The 17,599-nt window shown below is 49.4% G+C and overlaps 1 protein-coding gene across 2 annotated transcripts in view; it reads left to right on the top strand.

The window, feature by feature from the left end:
• The window catches only part of LDHD (lactate dehydrogenase D), a 735,651-nt gene that overhangs the window by 232,841 nt on the left and 485,211 nt on the right, over positions 1 to 17,599 (top strand). The window lies entirely within an intron of this gene.

Raw genomic sequence — 17,599 nt, forward strand, 5'->3', positions numbered from 1 at the left:
CATCTTTATAAGGGTACCAACATATTTACTTTAATTCATCTCTAAATATCAGACAAACTGCTGGAAACAGAGTAAATCTACTCATTTCCACCTCCAGAAGAAGGCTTCATAATGGATACTTGGTATTTAAGAAATTGAGCTATACCGCCTGTGAGAAGTTGGCCTGATATATAATGTTCACTATTCTAGTGAGCACTTTGTATCAGTCCAAACAACCCTTATGGTGATTGGTTGTAAGTCAACCTTATAGACCAGCTATCCTAGTAGCATGGATACGAGCAGTCTTCGGGCTAAACTCTAGAGGGCGTGTTAAGCCAGCTGTTATACCATCACATATACCCCTTGAACACCAAGTGAAAGGACACCACACAAGTGTTATGAAAATAAACAGTGTATTTATTTAGATCACAACAGCCCTGTACTCTTTATGAGGACAGGGTACTGAGCACACAACAAAACTCGTACGAAAATACTTTAAGTTGCACAATTTACACAAATGCCCGAGGGGCACGAAAAACCATATACTATGAAAGTGGAATGCGAAATTACTAGCAGGTAAGTACTGGACTAATAGGCTTTGGAATCGCTAGGACTACGTTACCGAACCTTCAGATTACTAGTAGGAGGCCTAGGGGACTCGGGTGCAGAGTGTGCACTCTCACGCGGGATGCGGGACAAAGTCTATGGAGGCTAGTAAAAGCCAAGTTAGTGTTCTCGGGCGAATCTGACTAGGTAGGTCAAAAACGAAAGTGGATCTGGACCCTTGGATAGTGAGGCTATGCTGGGGCACCGAAATGCCGAAGTTACCTAGCCCAGGGGCTGCGGCTGCATAGGTCTGAAAAGACGTCGGGAATCCTCGTTGACGAACCAGGAGCCTGAAGAAAGAGTTGCTGGCAGGCGACCAGTGAAGATTGTTCGAAGTGATCCAAGCCTGGATCGAAGATGGATGACACCTGAAAGCAGAGGGGACCAAGTTCTTAATCACTAGCCAGTGATCAGATGGGCACCAGGATGGCACCGGATGGTAGTCACCTCGACCAGGTGAGTGGGCGACGCTGGACTCTGCAGTCTCACGGACCAGGAGGCGTTGTCGGCGACCAGGATGGAGGTGCGAGCTGTCCCACGATGGTTGATGCTGTCGACGTCGCTGGACCCAGGATTGGGGCAACAAGTCTTGGCAAATTCAAGCCCACGCGGTGGACCTAAAATGGCGTCTGGAGTGGACCAGGAGGGTCCGGGGTGCTCCTCTTTTGGAAGGGAGCAAGGGCCAGTCTGGAGCAACCAGACCAGCAGTGTTGTCGTCGTCGGGAAGGCCACAAGCCAGCGGGCTAGTAGCCAGACAACGCGGTGAGCAGCAAAAAGCAGAAGGGCCCCACGCAGATCTCGTGGATGCTGGGGGCTGGTCTTCGGTGCTGGAGCTGCTCAGGGTCGGGGCTTCTCGGACCCCAAAGCACTCACCAGAGGATCCCTCGGCGGTCGTGCTGGATAGAAGTCGTGCAGTTCTGATGATGGCCGGTCCCTCGAGGTCTCGTCGCACCTACGATTCTCAGCTTAGCTGTAGAGGTAGGTAGAGGTCAGAGGTGCCAGGGAATCCGGGTCTCGTCGAGCTGGTCAGTCGGATTCCGGAGGAAGGACGTGCAGCAAACCGCAGAGTTCTTAGATGGTGCCTGCGGATGCAGGGTGACTACTCCTTAGCCACAAGGGAGAAATCTTGAGAAGAGTCGAGAGTTCCTTTCGTAGAAAGTAGTTTCTTGAATCAAAGATGATCTAATTTGGAAGGGTCCCAGCTCCTGCCTTTATCCTAAAGAAAGGGGTGGGTACGCGACTAGGTCCTGCCCTAGGGGTGGGACCAGGAAGGGGGGTGGTTACACCCCTCTCCCATGCCGGACTTTCCCCAGGCCAGGGGCTGGTGTGCCCCTGGAACTGGTTCTAGCCGGCAGAAGCGTAGTGAGCACCGGGGTGCCACTTGTAGTCACCTTCCTGTAAAGCCCTGCCTACCCAGGATACACAAAACCCTGTCTGGGATGGTGCTAGCACCGCCCCTGACAGGAAACCCTTTGTCCAAGCTCCCCTCGCTGGAAGGACTCCCAGCTGCAGGGGGTCAGACTCGTGTCTGTGGTGGCAGCATCCATTTTGTGATACTGAGGCTTGAGTTAACTTTAACCGGGGTTCACAGTTACATACATGTCGTGTCCCTCTAGAAGGGTGGAATGCTAACCCCGTCACCAGAATTGGCGAGGGGTTAGTATTCCAATTCGTATGACACCTTACTCGACATGTTTTGATAAAGCAATACCAAAGATAGCATTTAACCGCGAGGATTTATTATGCACTTAAGAGTATATGGTATGCGTTATCATGGAACAGCTATTAGGACTTGGTTCCGCAAGCTGCAAACGGGCTCAGCTCATGCCAGAGCACCATCTCACACGATTCCAAGCACTCTGCCTTCAGGATTGTCAAGGCCTGCCATAGGAGTGACTGATCGGAATCTGTGTGTCCATTTTAGGGTTAGATATAGGTATACTATATCTAAAGCAAAGGGTGATTACACCACCTTGCCCCAGCTGTCGTGCAGCCAGTTGTGTCAGATTTAGATGGCCATCCAGGGGTGGCATAATACATGCTGCAGCCCCTGGTAGGCCCTGGGTACACCTATGCCCTGAGTTACAGGGTCTGATAAGGTGGCCCAGTACCAATTGGAAATGTACCTAAGGTACATGGAATCCATTTTAGAGAGAGAGCAGTAGGCCTGGGGTCCTGATTGGCAGGGCCCCAGGTCAACTAAGTCGGAAAACCAGCAAAACACCAGGAAAAAAGTTGGGGGCAACCATAGTCAGGTATCCACCTTCCTACACAACCCCCCCCCCCCCCCCCAAACGAAAAGAGATAAGGCTATCCTTGACCAGGTAAGCCTATATTGCCTGAGTGGCCATATGAGGTGGTACATGCACTGGCATGGTTACCCCCTGTATCATGGTCCACTAAGCAACCCCTCACCCTAAGGGTATCTGAGGGTCTCCACCATAGGGAATCACTACCTGTGGTGTGCTTTGGCAAAGTAAAAGGCTGGTGTGGGAATGGAGTACTGAAGTGAGACTCCACTACTGTTGGGCTCAACTTCCTCCAATCACTATCCACCATATGTGCCTTTCTTTCCAGTACTGAGTTGCTATGAGCTCTCAGGGTCAACCTCTGGCTACCTAAAGCTGGAGGCTGAGTCCCTCTGTTTGGCTTACTGGAGGGACAGGTCAGGTTTGGGGTTTTTAGGCCCAAGGTTTGGCTGTGCCCAGCAGTGTCCAGCTGTGGGAGTTCCCTAACTAAGTTTAAGGGGGATCCCTCGGGAGTTTTTTTATTTTCACTTGGCTAGGACTACTAGCTTCAGTGATCCTAATCTGCTGATTGGGGATTTTTGGACAGGGGGCCCTTTGGGGTCCACCACTGGCCTTCCTGACCTCTACAGCCCTGGGCTGACTGAGGCAGGGTAGAGAGGTGCAGGCTACCTGCTCCAGACTGGGTCCCACCTGGGAAGGGTCCACTGCCATCAGGGGCTCTGCCAGGCTAGGCCTGACTACCTCTGGGGCAGTTCCTTCACCAGGGGTAGAGTCAGTTCCCTGAGGAGGCTGGCTCTCACCTAGTGTCTGGGAGGGGGAAGACTTTTCTTCCTCCTCAATGCTCTCTGTTTGGGTGGAGTGATCCATTGTTTCAGGCTTCACAACCCCACTATCTGTCTGAGTAGAGGCTGAGACCATTTCAACCTTGCCAACCTTTTCAGGAGGGCACTCAGTCTGTGTTTGGGCTGTGACTGTCACAGCCCTCCTATCCTGTTCAGGAAAGTCTGTCTGAGCCTGGGCAGTGGCTACCACTGTTCTTCCAACCTTTTCAGGGAGGACTGGGGCTTGGACTGGGGCTGTAGCTATTACTGCCCCTCTAACCTTTCTGGGTAGGCCTATCATCCTGGAGTGAGTTTCTTGCTCCACCTCAGCCCATGCTGAGAGTTCCAGGTCATTCCCCAGTAAGCACTCTACAGGTAGGGTGTCTGTCACTGCCACTCTCATGGGCCCTGTGACATTACCCCAGCTGAGCTCGACTACTGCCATGGGATGCCTTCTTTTCACTCCATGAACGTCTGTCACCTGATAAATGAAACCAGGGGTCAGTTGAGCAGAGGGGACCAGATGGTCAATCACCATGGTGATGCTGGCCCCTGTGTCTCTGTATGCCTCAACTTTCTGACCATTGATAAGGGGCTCTTGTCTATACTTTCCCAAAATGTGGGTACCAGTAGTGAAGTTGGCAAACCCCATGCCAGTCTCACAGACAAGAGTTGTGCCAGGGGATCTGGCTAGGCCATAATCCACCTGGTTTCCCAAAGTAATGCCCACCACATTCTTGGGGGCACTCCCACCACCTGGGGGATTACCACTAGTGGTAACAGGAGGTCTGGGAGTATTACTGGGGGGTATGTTCTCCTTATTGTTGTTGGCCTTGGGACAACTGCTGTCACTTTTGTAATGGCCTACCTGTTTGCATGTATGACAATAAGGTTTCTTTTGGGTTTTGGGAGAAGTTTGGGACCCACCCTTTTCAGAGGAATTTTGGGGCCCTGTGGTTTGATCAGAAGATTTATTCCCACCCTTCTCTTGAGGCTTGGTTGATTCCTTCTTTTGGTCACCACCCTGGTTCTTAGGCCTGACCCTGGTTCTGACCCATTTGTCTGCCCTCTTACCCAATTCTTGTGGAGAGGTCAGATCAGAGTCTACCAGGTGTTGGTGTAATAACTGGTTCTGACAATTACTTAAGATTTGCTCTCTCATAATTAGATTGTACAATCCTTTGAAATCAGTAACCTTACTTCCCAGTAGCCAGCCTTCAAAAGCCTTAGTGGCACAATCAACAAAGTCAGCCCAATCCTGAGACTGAGTTTTCTGGGTCTCTCTGAACATCAACCTGTACTGTTCAGTGGTTAAACCAAACCCATCAACCAGTGTATTCTTCAGGACTTGGTAATTGTTAGCATCCTCAGCTCTAGTAGTGAGGAGCTTATCTCTACCTTTGCCTTCAAAGGAGAGCCACAAGATAGCTGCCCACTGACTCTGGGGGACACACTGTACAGTGCAGGCCCTCTCCAAAGCAGTCATCCATTTGTGGATATCATCCCCTTGTTTAAAGGGGGCACTATCTTACTCAGGTGTCTAGTGTCTAAACTCCTGTCTTTTTCTCTTGGGAGAATGCTGCCACCAGTGGGCTCTAGCCCACACAATTTTTGCTCTCTAGCAAAGGCAAGCCTCTCTTTGGCCAGGGCAAGTTCTTCCCTTTTAATCCTCAGATTGGCTTCCCTCATCTTAGCTTCATGCTCCCTTCTCTTAGGGGATGACATCCCTCTATGAGAAGAGGTCTGAGAGCCATTGGTTTGAATGGATCTGTTAGAGCCTCTGGATAGAGACCTAACTCGTCCACTCCCAATGTTAAGTCTGCCTGAGAGTGGCCCTGGGGGTCCCCCAAATCCAGTCTCATGCCTACTTAAGTTGGACCTGGTGAGTCTCCTGACTTCTACCTGTCCCTTGTCTGCCTCCTCCCCTGATAACTCATCTTCATCCTCATCCTCAGCATCATCTGCCTCCTGGAGGGGGTGGTCATGGTTATCAAAGGGACCCTGTATGGGGGGCATATTCCCATCTGGATGAGAAGGATCTGTGTTGGCAGACCTCCTGGCATCATAAGTCTCTAAGAGACCAATCAGAAAAGGAATGGTAGGGTTAGAACCCTGTCTTAGCGTCCTGGATGTACAGATTTGTCTCATCTCTTGGAAGCTAAGTGCAGCATATCTGGAAGGGACCTGTGGAGGGTCCACAACCACAAGAGGGGTCTCTGAAGACTCTCCGTGGTTAGACATGCTTCTAGTGTGGTGTAAGTGATGCACCTACCTACACTATTTGTTTGCCTACTGATCCCTTGCTAAGAGTTGTAGTCAAGGTGTGCTAAGCCTTGTTAAACTACAACAGCTGGTTCAGTAGAACTCAGAGTATTCTAAGCTAAGTTATATGTACCTTAACTTATGTGGTCTTTCACAATGATATTCTTAGGATACGTGTGGTAAAACAACAGCAAGCTCAAATCCCACCGCTGCCACCAATGTGAGAAGTTGACCTGATATATAATGTTCACTATTCTAGTGAGCACTTTGTATCAGTCCAAACAACCCTTATGGTGATTGGTTGTAAGTCAACCTTATAGACCAGCTATCCTAGTAGCATGGATACGAGCAGTCTTCGGGCTAAACTCTAGAGGGCGTGTTAAGCCAGCTGTTATACCATCACATATACCCCTTGAACACCAAGTGAAAGGACACCACACAAGTGTTATGAAAATAAACAGTGTATTTATTTAGATCACAACAGCCCTGTACTCTTTATGAGGACAGGGTACTAAGCACACAACAAAACTCTTACGAAAATACTTTAAGTTGCACAATTTACACAAATGCCCGAGGGGCACGAAAAACCACATACTATGAAAGTGGAATGCGAAATTACTAGCAGGTAAGTACTGGACTAATAGGCTTTGGAATCGCTAGGACTACGTTACTGAACCTTCAGATTACTAGTAGGAGGCCTAGGGGACTCGGGTGCAGAGTGTGCACTCTCACGCGGGATGCGGGACAAAGTCTATGGAGGCTAGTAAAAGCCAAGTTAGTGTTCTCGGGCGAACCCGACTAGGTAGGTCAAAAACGAAAGTGGATCTGGACCCTTGGATAGTGAGGCTATGCTGAGGCACCGAAATGCCGAAGTTACCTAGCCCAGGGGCTGCGGCTGCATAGGTCTGAAAAGGCGTCGGGAATCCTCATTGACGAACCAGGAGCCTGAAAAAAGAGTTGCTGGCAGGCGACCAGTGAAGATTGTTCGAAGTGATCCAAGCCTGGATCGAAGATGGATGACACCTGAAAGCAGAGGGGACCAAGTTCTTAATCACTAGCCAGTGATCAGATGGGCACCAGGATGGCACCGGATGGTAGTCACCTCGACCAGGTGAGTGGGCGACGCTGGACTCTGCAGTCTCACGGACCAGGAGGCGTTGTCGGCAACCAGGATGGAGGTGCGAGCTGTCCCACGATGGTTGATGCTGTCGACGTCGCTGGACCCAGGATTGGGGCAACAAGTCTTGGCAAATTCAAGCCCACGCGGTGGACCTAAAATGGCGTCTGGAGTGGACCAGGAGGGTCTGGGGTGCTCCTCTTTTGGAAGGGAGCAAGGGCCAGTCTGGAGCAACCAGACCAGCAGTGTTGTCATCGTCGGTCGTCGTCGGGAAGGCCACAAGCTAGCGGGCTAGTAGCCAGACAACGCGGTGAGCAGCAAAAAGCAGAAGGGCCCCACGCAGATCTCGTGGATGCTGGGGGGCTGGTCTTCGGTGCTGGAGCTGCTCAGGGTCGGGGCTTCTCGGACCCCAAAGCACTCACCAGAGGATCCCTCGGCGGTCGTGCTGGATAGAAGTCGTGCAGTTCTGATGATGGCCGGTCCCTCGAGGTCTCGTCGCACCTACGGTTCTCAGCTTAGCTGTAGAGGTAGGTAGAGGTCAGAGGTGCCAGGGAAGCCGGGTCTCGTCGAGCTGGTCAGTCGGATTCCGGAGGAAGGACGTGCAGCAAACCGCAGAGTTCTTAGATGGTGCCTGCGGATGCAGGGTGACTACTCCTTAGCCACAAGGTAGAAATCTTGAGAAGAGTCGAGAGTTCCTTTCGTAGAAAGCAGTTTCTTGAATCAAAGATTATCTAATTTGGAAGGGTCCCAGCTCCTGCCTTTATCCTAAAGAAAGGGGTGGGTACGCGACTAGGTCCTGCCCTAGGGGTGGGACCAGGAAGGGGGGTGGTTACACCCCTCTCCCATGCCGGACTTTCCCCAGGCCAGGGGCTGGTGTGCCCCTGGAACTGGTTCTAGCCGGCAGATGCGTAGTGAGCACCGGGGTGCCACTTGCAGTCACCTTCCTGTAAAGCCCTGCCTACCCAGGATACACAAAACCCTGTCTGGGATGGTGCTAGCACCGCCCCTGACAGGAAACCCTTTGTCCAAGCTCCCCTCGCTGGAAGGACTCCCAGCTGCAGTGGGTCAGACTCGTGTCTGTGGTGGCAGCATCCATTTTGTGATGCTGAGGCTTGAGTTAACTTTAACCGGGGTTCACAGTTACATACATGTCATGTCCCTCTAGAAGGGTGGAATGCTAACCCCGTCGCCAGAATTGGCGAGGGGTTAGTATTCCAATTCGTATGACACCTTACTCGACATGTTTTGATAAAGCAATGCCAAAGATAGCATTTAACCGCGAGGATTATAATGCACTTAAGAGTATATGGTATGCGTTATCATGGAACAGCTATTAGGACTTGGTTCCGCAAGCTGCAAACGGGCTCAGCTCATGCCAGAGCACCATCTCACACGATTCCAAGCACTCTGCCTTCAGGATTGTCAAGGCCTGCCATAGGAGTGACTGATAGGAATCTGTGTGTCCATTTTAGGGTTAGATATAGGTATACTATATCTAAAGCAAAGGGTGATTACACCACCTTGCCCCAGCTGTCGTGCAGCCAGTTGTGTCAGATTTAGATGGCCATCCAGGGGTGGCATAATACATGCTGCAGCCCCTGGTAGGCCCTGGGTACACCTATGCCCTGAGTTACAGGGTCTGATAAGGTGGCCCAGTACCAATTGGAAATGTACCTAAGGTACATGGAATCCATTTTAGAGAGAGAGCAGTAGGCCTGGGGTCCTGATTGGCAGGGCCCCAGGTCAACTAAGTCGGAAAACCAGCAAAACACCAGGAAAAAAGTTGGGGGCAACCATAGTCAGGTATCCACCTTCCTACACAACCCCCCCCCCCCCCCCCAAACGAAAAGAGATAAGGCTATCCTTGACCAGGTAAGCCTATATTGCCTGAGTGGCCATATGAGGTGGTACATGCACTGGCATGGTTACCCCCTGTATCATGGTCCACTAAGCAACCCCTCACCCTAAGGGTATCTGAGGGTCTCCACCATAGGGAATCACTACCTGTGGTGTGCTTTGGCAAAGTAAAAGGCTGGTGTGGGAATGGAGTACTGAAGTGAGACTCCACTACTGTTGGGCTCAACTTCCTCCAATCACTATCCACCATATGTGCCTTTCTTTCCAGTACTGAGTTGCTATGAGCTCTCAGGGTCAACCTCTGGCTACCTAAAGCTGGAGGCTGAGTCCCTCTGTTTGGCTTACTGGAGGGACAGGTCAGGTTTGGGGTTTTTAGGCCCAAGGTTTGGCTGTGCCCAGCAGTATCCAGCTGTGGGAGTTCCCTAACTAAGTTTAAGGGGGATCCCTCGGGAGTTTGTTTTATTTTCACTTGGCTAGGACTACTAGCTTCAGTGATCCTAATCTGCTGATTGGGAATTTTTGGACAGGGGGCCCTTTGGGGTCCACCACTGGCCTTCCTGACCTCTACAGCCCTGGGCTGACTGAGGCAGGGTAGAGAGGTGCAGGCTACCTGCTCCAGACTGGGTCCCACCTGGGAAGGGTCCACTGCCATCAGGGGCTCTGCCAGGCTAGGCCTGACTACCTCTGGGGCAGTTCCTTCACCAGGGGTAGAGTCAGTTCCCTGAGGAGGCTGGCTCTCACCTAGTGTCTGGGAGGGGGAAGACTTTTCTTCCTCCTCAATGCTCTCTGTTTGGGTGGAGTGATCCATTGTTTCAGGCTTCACAACCCCACTATCTGTCTGAGTAGAGGCTGAGACCATTTCAACCTTGCCAACCTTTTCAGGAGGGCACTCAGTCTGTGTTTGGGCTGTGACTGTCACAGCCCTCCTATCCTGTTCAGGAAAGTCTGTCTGAGCCTGGGCAGTGGCTACCACTGTTCTTCCAACCTTTTCAGGGAGGACTGGGGCTTGGACTGGGGCTGTAGCTATTACTGCCCCTCTAACCTTTCTGGGTAGGCCTATCATCCTGGAGTGAGTTTCTTGCTCCACCTCAGCCCATGCTGAGAGTTCCAGGTCATTCCCCAGTAAGCACTCTACAGGTAGGGTGTCTGTCACTGCCACTCTCATGGGCCCTGTGACATTACCCCAGCTGAGCTCGACTACTGCCATGGGATGCCTTCTTTTCACTCCATGAACGTCTGTCACCTGATAAATGAAACCAGGGGTCAGTTGAGCAGAGGGGACCAGATGGTCAATCACCATGGTGATGCTGGCCCCTGTGTCTCTGTATGCCTCAACTTTCTGACCATTGATAAGGGGCTCTTGTCTATACTTTCCCAAAATGTGGGTACCAGTAGTGAAGTTGGCAAACCCCATGCCAGTCTCACAGACAAGAGTTGTGCCAGGGGATCTGGCTAGGCCATAATCCACCTGGTTTCCCAAAGTAATGCCCACCACATTCTTGGGGGCACTCCCACCACCTGGGGGATTACCACTAGTGGTAACAGGAGGTCTGGGAGTATTACTGGGGGGTATGTTCTCCTTATTGTTGTTGGCCTTGGGACAACTGCTGTCACTTTTGTAATGGCCTACCTGTTTGCATGTATGACAATAAGGTTTCTTTTGGGTTTTGGGAGAAGTTTGGGACCCACCCTTTTCAGAGGAATTTTGGGGCCCTGTGGTTTGATCAGAAGATTTATTCCCACCCTTCTCTTGAGGCTTGGTTGATTCCTTCTTTTGGTCACCACCCTGGTTCTTAGGCCTGACCCTGGTTCTGACCCATTTGTCTGCCCTCTTACCCAATTCTTGTGGAGAGGTCAGATCAGAGTCTACCAGGTGTTGGTGTAATAACTGGTTCTGACAATTACTTAAGATTTGCTCTCTCATAATTAGATTGTACAATCCTTTGAAATCAGTAACCTTACTTCCCAGTAGCCAGCCTTCAAAAGCCTTAGGGGCACAATCAACAAAGTCAGCCCAATCCTGAGACTGAGTTTTCTGGGTCTCTCTGAACATCAACCTGTACTGTTCAGTGGTTAAACCAAACCCATCAACCAGTGTATTCTTCAGGACTTGGTAATTGTTAGCATCCTCAGCTCTAGTAGTGAGGAGCTTATCTCTACCTTTGCCTTCAAAGGAGAGCCACAAGATAGCTGCCCACTGACTCTGGGGGACACACTGTACAGTGCAGGCCCTCTCCAAAGCAGTCATCCATTTGTGGATATCATCCCCTTGTTTAAAGGGGGCACTATCTTACTCAGGTGTCTAGTGTCTAAACTCCTGTCTTTTTCTCTTGGGAGAATGCTGCCACCAGTGGGCTCTAGCCCACACAATTTTTGCTCTCTAGCAAAGGCAAGCCTCTCTTTGGCCAGGGCAAGTTCTTCCCTTTTAATCCTCAGATTGGCTTCCCTCATCTTAGCTTCATGCTCCCTTCTCTTAGGGGATGACATCCCTCTATGAGAAGAGGTCTGAGAGCCATTGGTTTGAATGGATCTGTTAGAGCCTCTGGATAGAGACCTAACTCGTCCACTCCCAATGTTAAGTCTGCCTGAGAGTGGCCCTGGGGGTCCCCCAAATCCAGTCTCATGCCTACTTAAGTTGGACCTGGTGAGTCTCCTGACTTCTACCTGTCCCTTGTCTGCCTCCTCCCCTGATAACTCATCTTCATCCTCATCCTCAGCATCATCTGCCTCCTGGAGGGGGTGGTCATGGTTATCAAAGGGACCCTGTATGGGGGGCATATTCCCATCTGGATGAGAAGGATCTGTGTTGGCAGACCTCCTGGCATCATAAGTCTCTAAGAGACCAATCAGAAAAGGAATGGTAGGGTTAGAACCCTGTCTTAGCGTCCTGGATGTACAGATTTGTCTCATCTCTTGGAAGCTAAGTGCAGCATATCTGGAAGGGACCTGTGGAGGGTCCACAACCACAAGAGGGGTCTCTGAAGACTCTCCGTGGTTAGACATGCTTCTAGTGTGGTGTAAGTGATGCACCTACCTACACTATTTGTTTGCCTACTGATCCCTTGCTAAGAGTTGTAGTCAAGGTGTGCTAAGCCTTGTTAAACTACAACAGCTGGTTCAGTAGAACTCAGAGTATTCTAAGCTAAGTTATATGTACCTTAACTTATGTGATCTTTCACAATGATATTCTTAGGATACGTGTGGTAAAACAACAGCAAGCTCAAATCCCACCGCTGCCACCAATGTGAGAAGTTGACCTGATATATAATGTTCACTATTCTAGTGAGCACTTTGTATCAGTCCAAACAACCCTTATGGTGATTGGTTGTAAGTCAACCTTATAGACCAGCTATCCTAGTAGCATGGATACGAGCAGTCTTCGGGCTAAACTCTAGAGGGCGTGTTAAGCCAGCTGTTATACCATCACATATACCCCTTGAACACCAAGTGAAAGGACACCACACAAGTGTTATGAAAATAAACAGTGTATTTATTTAGATCACAACAGCCCTGTACTCTTTATGAGGACAGGGTACTAAGCACACAACAAAACTCTTACGAAAATACTTTAAGTTGCACAATTTACACAAATGCCCGAGGGGCACGAAAAACCACATACTATGAAAGTGGAATGCGAAATTACTAGCAGGTAAGTACTGGACTAATAGGCTTTGGAATCGCTAGGACTACGTTACTGAACCTTCAGATTACTAGTAGGAGGCCTAGGGGACTCGGGTGCAGAGTGTGCACTCTCACGCGGGATGCGGGACAAAGTCTATGGAGGCTAGTAAAAGCCAAGTTAGTGTTCTCGGGCGAACCCGACTAGGTAGGTCAAAAACGAAAGTGGATCTGGACCCTTGGATAGTGAGGCTATGCTGAGGCACCGAAATGCCGAAGTTACCTAGCCCAGGGGCTGCGGCTGCATAGGTCTGAAAAGGCGTCGGGAATCCTCATTGACGAACCAGGAGCCTGAAAAAAGAGTTGCTGGCAGGCGACCAGTGAAGATTGTTCGAAGTGATCCAAGCCTGGATCGAAGATGGATGACACCTGAAAGCAGAGGGGACCAAGTTCTTAATCACTAGCCAGTGATCAGATGGGCACCAGGATGGCACCGGATGGTAGTCACCTCGACCAGGTGAGTGGGCGACGCTGGACTCTGCAGTCTCACGGACCAGGAGGCGTTGTCGGCAACCAGGATGGAGGTGCGAGCTGTCCCACGATGGTTGATGCTGTCGACGTCGCTGGACCCAGGATTGGGGCAACAAGTCTTGGCAAATTCAAGCCCACGCGGTGGACCTAAAATGGCGTCTGGAGTGGACCAGGAGGGTCTGGGGTGCTCCTCTTTTGGAAGGGAGCAAGGGCCAGTCTGGAGCAACCAGACCAGCAGTGTTGTCATCGTCGGTCGTCGTCGGGAAGGCCACAAGCTAGCGGGCTAGTAGCCAGACAACGCGGTGAGCAGCAAAAAGCAGAAGGGCCCCACGCAGATCTCGTGGATGCTGGGGGGCTGGTCTTCGGTGCTGGAGCTGCTCAGGGTCGGGGCTTCTCGGACCCCAAAGCACTCACCAGAGGATCCCTCGGCGGTCGTGCTGGATAGAAGTCGTGCAGTTCTGATGATGGCCGGTCCCTCGAGGTCTCGTCGCACCTACGGTTCTCAGCTTAGCTGTAGAGGTAGGTAGAGGTCAGAGGTGCCAGGGAAGCCGGGTCTCGTCAAGCTGGTCAGTCGGATTCCGGAGGAAGGACGTGCAGCAAACCGCAGAGTTCTTAGATGGTGCCTGCGGATGCAGGGTGACTACTCCTTAGCCACAAGGTAGAAATCTTGAGAAGAGTCGAGAGTTCCTTTCGTAGAAAGCAGTTTCTTGAATCAAAGATTATCTAATTTGGAAGGGTCCCAGCTCCTGCCTTTATCCTAAAGAAAGGGGTGGGTACGCGACTAGGTCCTGCCCTAGGGGTGGGACCAGGAAGGGGGGTGGTTACACCCCTCTCCCATGCCGGACTTTCCCCAGGCCAGGGGCTGGTGTGCCCCTGGAACTGGTTCTAGCCGGCAGATGCGTAGTGAGCACCGGGGTGCCACTTGCAGTCACCTTCCTGTAAAGCCCTGCCTACCCAGGATACACAAAACCCTGTCTGGGATGGTGCTAGCACCGCCCCTGACAGGAAACCCTTTGTCCAAGCTCCCCTCGCTGGAAGGACTCCCAGCTGCAGTGGGTCAGACTCGTGTCTGTGGTGGCAGCATCCATTTTGTGATGCTGAGGCTTGAGTTAACTTTAACCGGGGTTCACAGTTACATACATGTCATGTCCCTCTAGAAGGGTGGAATGCTAACCCCGTCGCCAGAATTGGCGAGGGGTTAGTATTCCAATTCGTATGACACCTTACTCGACATGTTTTGATAAAGCAATGCCAAAGATAGCATTTAACCGCGAGGATTATAATGCACTTAAGAGTATATGGTATGCGTTATCATGGAACAGCTATTAGGACTTGGTTCCGCAAGCTGCAAACGGGCTCAGCTCATGCCAGAGCACCATCTCACACGATTCCAAGCACTCTGCCTTCAGGATTGTCAAGGCCTGCCATAGGAGTGACTGATAGGAATCTGTGTGTCCATTTTAGGGTTAGATATAGGTATACTATATCTAAAGCAAAGGGTGATTACACCACCTTGCCCCAGCTGTCGTGCAGCCAGTTGTTTCAGATTTAGATGGCCATCCAGGGGGGGGGGGCATAATACATGCTGCAGCCCCTGGTAGGCCCTGGGTACACCTATGCCCTGAGTTACAGGGTCTGATAAGGTGGCCCAGTACCAATTGGAAATGTACCTAAGGTACATGGAATCCATTTTAGAGAGAGAGCAGTAGGCCTGGGGTCCTGATTGGCAGGGCCCCAGATCAACTAAGTCGGAAAACCAGCAAAACACCAGGAAAAAAGTTGGGGGCAACCATAGTCAGGTATCCACCTTCCTACACGGCCTATATAAGACTACTGGCGCAACAATATTGAATTAGCGATAGCAATATAATTTCTCATTACCTGAAACGATTAATTCTAAATGTTAATGAAATCAATTTTTATATACTGTCTCATTAGTTTAAAAAGATATTGCTTCTACCAGTAATAGGAGCATAACAAGAAATGCATACCCTTGATTTTTTTCAAATGTCTCAAAAGGCGTGTCTAGGATGACCAGTTGGTGCTCTGTCTTCAACTGATGTTTATTTATGTATTTACTTATTTATTCTTAGTATACGTTTACAAATGTAAACATTACATTCCAATATAGATAGCAATTTCACCAAATTTATCAAATTCATAATGTTGTTTTTTTAATACAGTTAAAGTTACAGTAAATATTTGATACAATAAAATAGGTCTTAAAAGTCATCTTTTCGCATCCTGCATTGGACACTTATATAAGCAGCAGGAAACATGTTTATTCAGGTTAGGCGTTTTATACCATAAATTCTCCTGCAAAAGACATGCCCTGGTTTTGAGATTCAAGAAAAGTCATCTGATGCCAGACGATATAATTGCTTGGTGATAAAACTGCCTTTTTCCCAAAAAGTTGGTATACCATAGGGTGAATCTTCTAATTGTAATGTAATGATTAATATCACGGTCAAAACTCTTTCGGCTCATTTCCCTTGTCAGACATTGCCTAATTTGCAGGTTATTAGTGTAGATCAAAATGCCTAGTTCAGTTAATCCCAACTGGTTCATAACAAAGTTAACTAGAGTGTTAACACTGAATTTAGCCTGTGTATCCAACGTTAATTTGTTATAGATTTCTGAGGAAGCCCAGCTGTTGGATTTTGTACCAAAACCATAGTTATTGGGTGTAACCTCTGAATCACTGCCTTATGCTATTTGCCAAGTGAAATACTTTTACAGAGATGCCCCAACTCACAAACTTGATTTTCATAGAATTCCCTCTCGTTTCTCCATAGCACACAAGATTTTGAGATCCAGTGACTCCATCCCCTATTACAGGATTGTGGCGATTTAGCACTGTAAGATGTGCACAGAGGTGGGAGGCTGCCTTTTTTTGAAAGAGTTAACAACTTAAGCAGGTCAAACCAAATAGATGTGATTGAAGCGAACTAAGAAGAGTATAGTAGTACCATATCCATGTTGAGTTTAAATCTGTTTATTGGTATACACAATAATACCACCTACATCCAAAGGCCGGTGGGTATATCACGACAAAATGTGAGTGGAACAAAGACCGAGAGGAACAAAACCCACACCCCAACTAAGTTTCAATGTCCTCCCGGGGGAATCTCTCACACCCGATCCATCAATAGTCTTGCACATCTAAACCTTCCACAGCCCACTCCAGAGGAGCTCACTAAAGGGCCTGTCAAGCATCCAACAGGCGTGGTGGTGTGTGTAATGGTATCCATATATCTCTAGTTGTGGTTGTAAGTTGGAGAACTCAGTATTTGGAACATGTAAGTTTCTTCTACTCTCTCACCTAAGGAAGGTAAGCCATGGTCCCCAGGTTTTCTCAAAGTTGCTTCCCTTGCTTGAAGCGTTGTTGACATTATTTCCATCCTCACTAGGGCCCAGAGGCGATTCAACCACGTTTCATAATCCAGGTTTGCCTCTTTGCCCCTCAAAACTAGAATGGCCTGTGTTCAAATAAACAGGATTCAAGGCACAGTGAAGAGCGAGTTTATTCGTATGACAACTCCAAGTCACCTCAACGCAATAACAGAGTTCAGTCTGAACATGGGGTGTTTGGGGGGCAGCCGAGCACAGCGGGGTCTGCCCCCTGGCAGATTGGGAGGGGGTGGGGGCCAGACGGAAGCAGCCATTTTGTGGATTTGGGCTGCTTTGGGAATACCCGAAAAGCAGCCCAATTTCAAAAGATACCCCAAGGCTATTTAGGGGAGTTTGGCGCCTGCCCAGCCACCATTTTAGGTTCCGGTGACCTGGTGGCTGGGAGTGCTGTAGGTTAGGTTTTTGTCCCCACCCTCCCTCCCTCCCTGGGCTTTGGTGTTTTTGTGGGAGGATGTTAAGGTAGGTTTTTTCCAGCAGGGGCCATGTTTGGAACTGGTGCATAGGGGTGTTTATATTTTTGTAATACTGTCGCTTGGAACAGATGCTGCGGAGTTGTTTTTGAAGTTGACCAAGTTTGGCTGGAGTTTGGTAGTTTATCGTTAAGCTTGGGGAGTTGGTGAACAGGAGCGGGAATGGTTAAGCAGGTTGGAAGTTTACATTAGAGGTTTGTTAGTTACAGTTGCAGGAAGGCAGGTAGGATTGTAGGTCATGGGAGGGTAGGAGTTTTAAATGCTATGTGATAAGATTGTGTAATATTTAATGTTATTGAAAGTTATGCATTGTATGTTGCAGGGTGGGAGTTTTTATCATGTGGGGATCGTAGGGGTGGGGGAGGAAAGTCAAGGGGTCAGGTAAATCTATGTTTAGAGAGGTTTTCGTTTTGTAAGGCAAAGTGCCAGTTTAAATAAAATTGTGATATGCACCTGTTTCAATAAAGCGGCCTTTTACACACACAAATGGTTGTCGGTGTGGCTTGCCCCCTCATCCATCCCAATCTACGATGCACTCCCGAGCATTACAAAGGAACAAAAGAGCGGGGGGAAGAGGAGCAAGTTAGGAGAGGAATATACCAAGTAGGAACAAGGTGATGAATAATAGTAAGGTGAAAATAACTTAATACTCAGGAAATTATATTCATTATAACACAT

This window comes from Lissotriton vulgaris, chromosome 12, assembly GCF_964263255.1.
Source record: "Lissotriton vulgaris chromosome 12, aLisVul1.2, whole genome shotgun sequence".
NCBI lineage: Eukaryota > Metazoa > Chordata > Amphibia > Caudata > Salamandridae > Lissotriton > Lissotriton vulgaris.